Below are 6,249 nucleotides of genomic sequence, written 5' to 3'. Positions count from 1 at the left end.
AACCTCACCCTACACTACCCCTACCCCTAATGCTATKTCCACCCAAAACCCCTAATCTTAACCACTAAATACTATCCGTAGCCTCAACCCTAAACCTAACTCTTAATGCTGAACCTGAAAACTAATCTTAAAACCTTCTTGTAACCCTATCCATGTCCCTAAMCTTTATCCTAAACTGTAACTTTAAACCGTATACCTAACCGTACCCCTAGCCCTTAACCATCAACTCTTACCCAATTCTAACCTCAACCCCTAAACTGTAACTCCTAACCTTATCCCTGACCGTAAGCCTAGCCCTACATTAAACCCTAAACCCTTCCCTTAACACTTACCTTAACTCTAACCATTATTGCTAAATGCTAACCCTCATCCTAAAACATTCTTTTAGCCTTAATCCTAAACTTAACCCTAAACTCTTACCTCCTAAAGATGTACAGGTCCACATTCCATTCCATCACTACTCTGATCTGCACTATACCTTCACTACCCACACTTGCAAGGGAGTTACACCCCCAAACACAGAACCGTAAACACACAAACAGGCAAGAAAACCCTATGCAAGAAGACCAGGTCTCGCTGCTTGCTGGAAAGTCTATGGTCCTGCAATTACGTGGCTCAGATTCTCTAGCATTACCCAGAAAACGTGCAAATGCTGAGCCCATGATGGAAAGTGCCCTGCAAAGCAGGGACAATCCATGCAGAAGGAGCCAGCTGCATAGACCTGAGACTCTGATGATGCAGGTAAGAAAAACCTGAAAAGACTCTGGGAAGACACAGCCCTCAGAAGAAAACAGCAGTTGACAAGCCCTTAATGATTACCACAGACATTACTGGCCAGAAACACCTTTGATGCAAAATCATCATGATTCCCTCATACACAAATGCTCAATGGGAGAGTTGCTTCTGCTGGAACAATGAGCTTGAGCTTCATGAGCCGAATGTGATGCTGGCCAAGCATTCCAAAACAGAGTACTGAAGAAGAAAGAAGTTCCACCCTATCTGACGATGCTTACCTATTCTAGTACTTGACATTTCAGAGACTGCAATCACAGTTTTAGGCATCAATAGGAACTTCAGGTGCATTTGGGAGACCAGGAGCAGAGCTTGGGGGTGTTTTGGGAACAATGGAAGATTTGGGGCAGACTTTAGGGTCTTTGCAGAGTGTTTGAGGATCTGGGGGAGCTTTGAGGCAGGGGTTGTTTGGTGGCCAGTGGGAGCTTTGGACGTGTTTGGAATGCTGGGTCAGGTTGGGGCAAATTTTGTGAATGTTTGCAAAAGGATTTGAGGGTCTTGGACAGGGCTTAGGGGTTTTCATGGACTCTGTGTTAGGGTCTAGGAATTTTTGGGACCATGAAATAGAGTATGGGTTTTGGGGGTGACTCAGGGGCAGGTTTTGGGGTGTTTGGGGATACTTAATGAGTTTTGGAAGCTTTGAATGCTTATGGAGGCCTCCACAGGGCCCTTGTTGGAGAAGGGATTTGTAGGTGAGGTGGTGAGTCTCATCTGAGTTGGGTGCCAATGCCTTATATGGCTTTAGCCTTGGAGGGCAAGAACTCAGGCATCTCTCAAGGACAAAGAACCCATAGCCTATATTCCTTCAGACCATTCTCCCTTTCCGCACCACCCACATTTGCCCCAGGCCAAACAGTACAGACCAGCCCTTGTCATGCTCCAGCCCCATTCAGAGCTTATTTACCTAGCATGCCTGTCTCTGCCCCACCAATGTGCATTGACTTAGCCCAGGAACCCCATGGTAAAAGCTTGCCTGCCTGCCTGCCCACTTCCCCATTGTGTGTCTGCACACTTCCAGTCTCTGCATCCACAATAGCTAGAGCACCCACCCCAGCCTAGTTTGGGGAGGATCCTTCAATTCAGTCATGACATTTTACTGTTCTTTGTACATTGTCCTCTTTCAGACCTAATCAGGGCTATTGCAATGATGCTGGAGATATCCAGACCCTGATGCGGCACGTGAATKCCTGGGGAGACATCGATGTGGGACCCAGCTCCACATACAGGATGGGGGAAACCCATGGCTTTTGATCAGCCCTACAGTGAGATCAGGAGTTTGAAGTATTTGGTGTCAGGGTTAGTTTTTGCCCACAGTCCATTCCAGGGGCTGGGTGCTCAGGAGGCCCAGGGACTCTCTCTTCTATTTGTCTTCTTGTTTCCCCAATTACAATTCTCAAGTAATTGGGAGCAGGGCAAATCAAACCTGAGCTCCAGGCAGACCCTGCCCTGCACACATCTGGCACAGAGTGGAAACAGGCCCAAGCTGCCCCATCCCATTTCTCCAGACCTCTGCTTCCAGGCAGTGATGGCCTGAGCAGGCAGGAGACATCCAGACATCAGCAGCCACCTTAAGGGAAGTGTTTGTTTCAGGGGTGCACCCAGGCCATCATTGGTAGGCAGCCCATGCCCTCACCCTCCTCTGCCAAGCAAAAACTTAGCAGCCCCTCTTCCCTACTGAACCCCAAATCTCCCAGCCTCACATAGGACTGCCACCTGGGCTCCAAGGGAGTTGTGGGCACCACCAGGAGCACTTAAGGCAGCATAGCCCAAGCCCACCCAGGCTGAGGAATGGCAATGATAACTGTGCTAAGAAGGACCCAAAGGAATACAATGATCCATCAACACCTGCCCCATTGCAGAAGCAGCTCTGTGCTAGAGAACCAGCAGAAGTAATAGACACCTTTAGTTAAAAAAAAAAGAAAAAAAAAAGGCAGCGAGAAGTCCATCCAATAGCTGTGCGGGCACTGGTGTGAAAAGCAGATTGGGATCCAGACACTTGGGATGGCAATAGCTGGGACTATGATGAGCCTCCCAGCTCGGAGTCAGACACAGAGCATGAGGGGGAGGCAGGTGGTAGAGCAGTGGCTTACCAGACCGACTGCAGCAAGTTTGCAAGGGACCACAACTATTCATGATTTTAAAGCATCGGATATGCAGGGGTGCTGCAGGCAGCAGTCCCGTGAAGATTGGTTAGAGTGACTGTTAAAGTTGTGGGATGATGGGGCAGATCTGGTTTATTTTATGAGAGAGGCACTGGATAGGATGGGGGCTTTACCCAGGATCCCAGCCTGCGCAACACCCTCCATACCCTGCAACAGCAAAACCAAAATGTTTCGCCCTCCCTAATGGAGTCAGTGATGAGCGTGGCACATTTAACCTGGCTGACTGCAGTGGACATCGATGACAGGCTCACCAAGTGGACTACTATTACAGCAGGAATAAACCAGCTGTGGCAATTAAGAATGTTGTCTAGAATGTATCCCCCCAAATTGACCAGATCAGATCTCCATGAGCAAACCCATCCAAACTAATACATTGCAGATAGCACCCCACTCCCCATCTTAAAGCTGTGATTGGTGGGGCAGGTACAGCAGGAGAAGTCACAGTGCTGCTATCTCACTTAGCAGAGGTGCTAACCTCTGAGCCCACCTCAGTGACCACCCACTGCATAGCTCTACCCTGTATGCTCATTTCCAAGGGGAATCCATTGAGCAGCCGTGTGCGCTTAGAATGCAACAGCTGCACCCCCTCCCCCCCAAACCTACCTCCCCATGTGAGGTCTGCCTGGAAGTGCCGTGTTGGATCTGCAATTGCTGCACAAAAACCCCTGGCATTGACTGTCATCATGGTTGAATTACGACTATGGGGAAAACACATTATTCTCTTGGTCTTCTGGACTGATTAGTTTTGTATGCATACTATATTTTACTATATATATTTACCGTAATTTAGTTGCTTGTACACCTTAGCTGTTAGTTAGGCTAATACCAGAAAGGCATATCTGAACATTGTCCACCCACTGGTGGCACCAATGCCATATCTCTGACAGTCAGAGGGTGCAGTGTAGTGAGAAAACCTGGGGAAGATCTGATGAGGAGCCAGTGACTTGCAGACCTTTCCTTAAATTAAAATATGAAATTTATCATTTTGGTTTGGAGAACAGATAGAATCAGAACCTCTAACACACTCCAGCTCTGTCCACCTTCTGCCTTGACCTGCTATATTCTTCCTCCAGGTGCTGTTCATAAATGTTCCCTTCACCTGCAACCTCCCACTCCCAGCTTAGTGCTGCCAGGCAACCCAGGCTTGCTGGAAACATCGCATTCTTCCCTTCCCCACCAAGGAAAAACAGACACAGCTGTCTTTACCTCTCCCTCTTACACTTTGTCTCTTTCTCACTCCCTCCCCTCTGTTGTGGCCTCACAGCAATTTTCTCCACAATCTCCATTTCCCTTTCCTTAGCAAAACAAGCAGCACAGCATCAATTTCTGCTTCCATAAGGTGGATGAGAATAGGCTGTACTGAGAGTGCAAACAGATGGAAGGAGGGAAGAGCTGCACAACTAAACATGGAGTGCCTGCAGCAGGGAGGTGCAGGAGATTATCCTGGAGCATGAGAGCACAGGTGGAGCACTGTGGAAGTCTTTGCTGCCTCACCACTTACAAATAAAAAAGAGAGCAAATGATAGGGCAGGAAAATGCTGGCCATGATGCCCTGCCACAAGCTTGACGTGCTGCCGCAAACCTGATGCTTATGTGCCACTAGCCAATAAAATTGACAGATACAATCCAGTGTCACTGAACAGATGGCAGAAACAGCCTTAGCTTTACTGGCACCTGAAGGGTCTCTGTCCTTTCCATTCACCACTTGAGTTTGACAGCTGTACAGCAAAGCCCTCCAAGGAGTCATCAGCTCAGGGCTTCACTGACATCTAACCAGGATAGGTAATCTCAGCAAGTACACTGCACGAAAGGAGGAGAAAAAGTCTAAACAAATCCAGAGGCAGAGTGCCCCCATCTGTAACTCTGTGGTGATCTGTATTATGAATCCAGTACACAGGTCCAGGCTGCCTGCAGAAAAAAATTTGGCACAGAGTTCATGCTACCTGATGATCTGTGCATGACCTCTGATAGGGCCAAAGAGCAGCAGGATGCTCCCAGGGAAGGAAATTTTTTTGTGGGTGATTTGAAGGCCTTGTACAGCAATTTCTGGAAGCTGAGAAAGGCTAGACAAAAATTGCTGAGAAGGACAGGTGGTGGGGCCCTTGTCCTCCTAGGAACCTGCCACAGCTCCCTGCTATGGGGCACTATCATGTGCCTCAGTTGGCCAGAGGTGGTTTCTCCACCAGGTACCCCAGCTAACTTAAAGCTCTTGGAGAATGAGGTTGGTGCAATTCTTGCTGAACTCCTGCAGAGAGTGGGAAGAGTACCATAACTTCAAATAGGCTGAAACAAACAAAGCATTTGTGGCCAGGGCCCAGAAGGCTAATCGGAGTGTGCTAGAATACTGGGGAGGAAGGGCTACAGACCTCCTGCAGTGCCACCACTCTTCCTCTTCTGCTTTGCACTCCTCTAGGAGCACCCAAAACAATGAATGGAGTATGGCCGTGTTTTATCCCAGAGAGAAAATACTGCCCTCCCCAGCCCACTGCCTCTGAAAAACAACCTTCACAAATAGCCTGGCTTTCACCTTCCTGTTAGGGAACTACACTTTTTCAAACTCTCCATCTAGAGCTGGTTTTCCTTTTTTCTTTGCCACAAGTAGGCCTTTTCCTTACAGTCTCATCTCTACCATTCTCTGATAGCAAACACTCCAAACATGCTAGCATATTCTGTGACCCCTTCCCCCAGAATAAAAACAGAATCACAGAATAGCTGAGGTTGGAAGTGACCTCTGGAGACCACCTAGTCCAATCCCCCTGCTCAAGGCAGGATCAACTAGAGCAGGCTGCTCAGGACATTGTCTAGTCGGGTCTTCAGTAGTTCCAAAGATGCAGACTCCATAACCGCTCTGAGCAACTTGTTCCAGTGTTTGACAGCCCTCTCTATTAAAAAAAAGTTTTTTTCTTGTTTAAATGGTATTTCAGTTTGGGCCCATTGCCTTTTGTCCTGTCACTTGGCATCCCTAAGAAGAGTCTGGGTCCATTTGTGCCTCCCACCTGGCATTTTTACACATTGGTAAGATCTCTCCTGTGGAGTCAGGAGAGAATTCAGGACAAAGAAGGGAGGCACAAAGGAGAAACATTATGTGGTAGACAAAACATACCACTCTTTTGCAACATGAGCAACAAACTAGCTGGTGAAAGCCAGAGAGTTTTTTCCAGTTCCACGATGGAGGAGGGAGCAATATGAAGGTATGGCGATCTGCCCCTGACCTCAAAGGGTTGCATACCAAAAAATAATCGCTGATCGTGGACTAGGTGTTGACCTATAGTGCCCCTAGCCTCATTAGCCCTGA

Source organism: Apteryx rowi, unplaced genomic scaffold, assembly GCF_003343035.1.
Source record: "Apteryx rowi isolate R43461 unplaced genomic scaffold, aptRow1 scaffold_539, whole genome shotgun sequence".
Taxonomy (NCBI): domain Eukaryota; kingdom Metazoa; phylum Chordata; class Aves; order Apterygiformes; family Apterygidae; genus Apteryx; species Apteryx rowi.
This window is presented reverse-complemented; position numbering follows the sequence as displayed.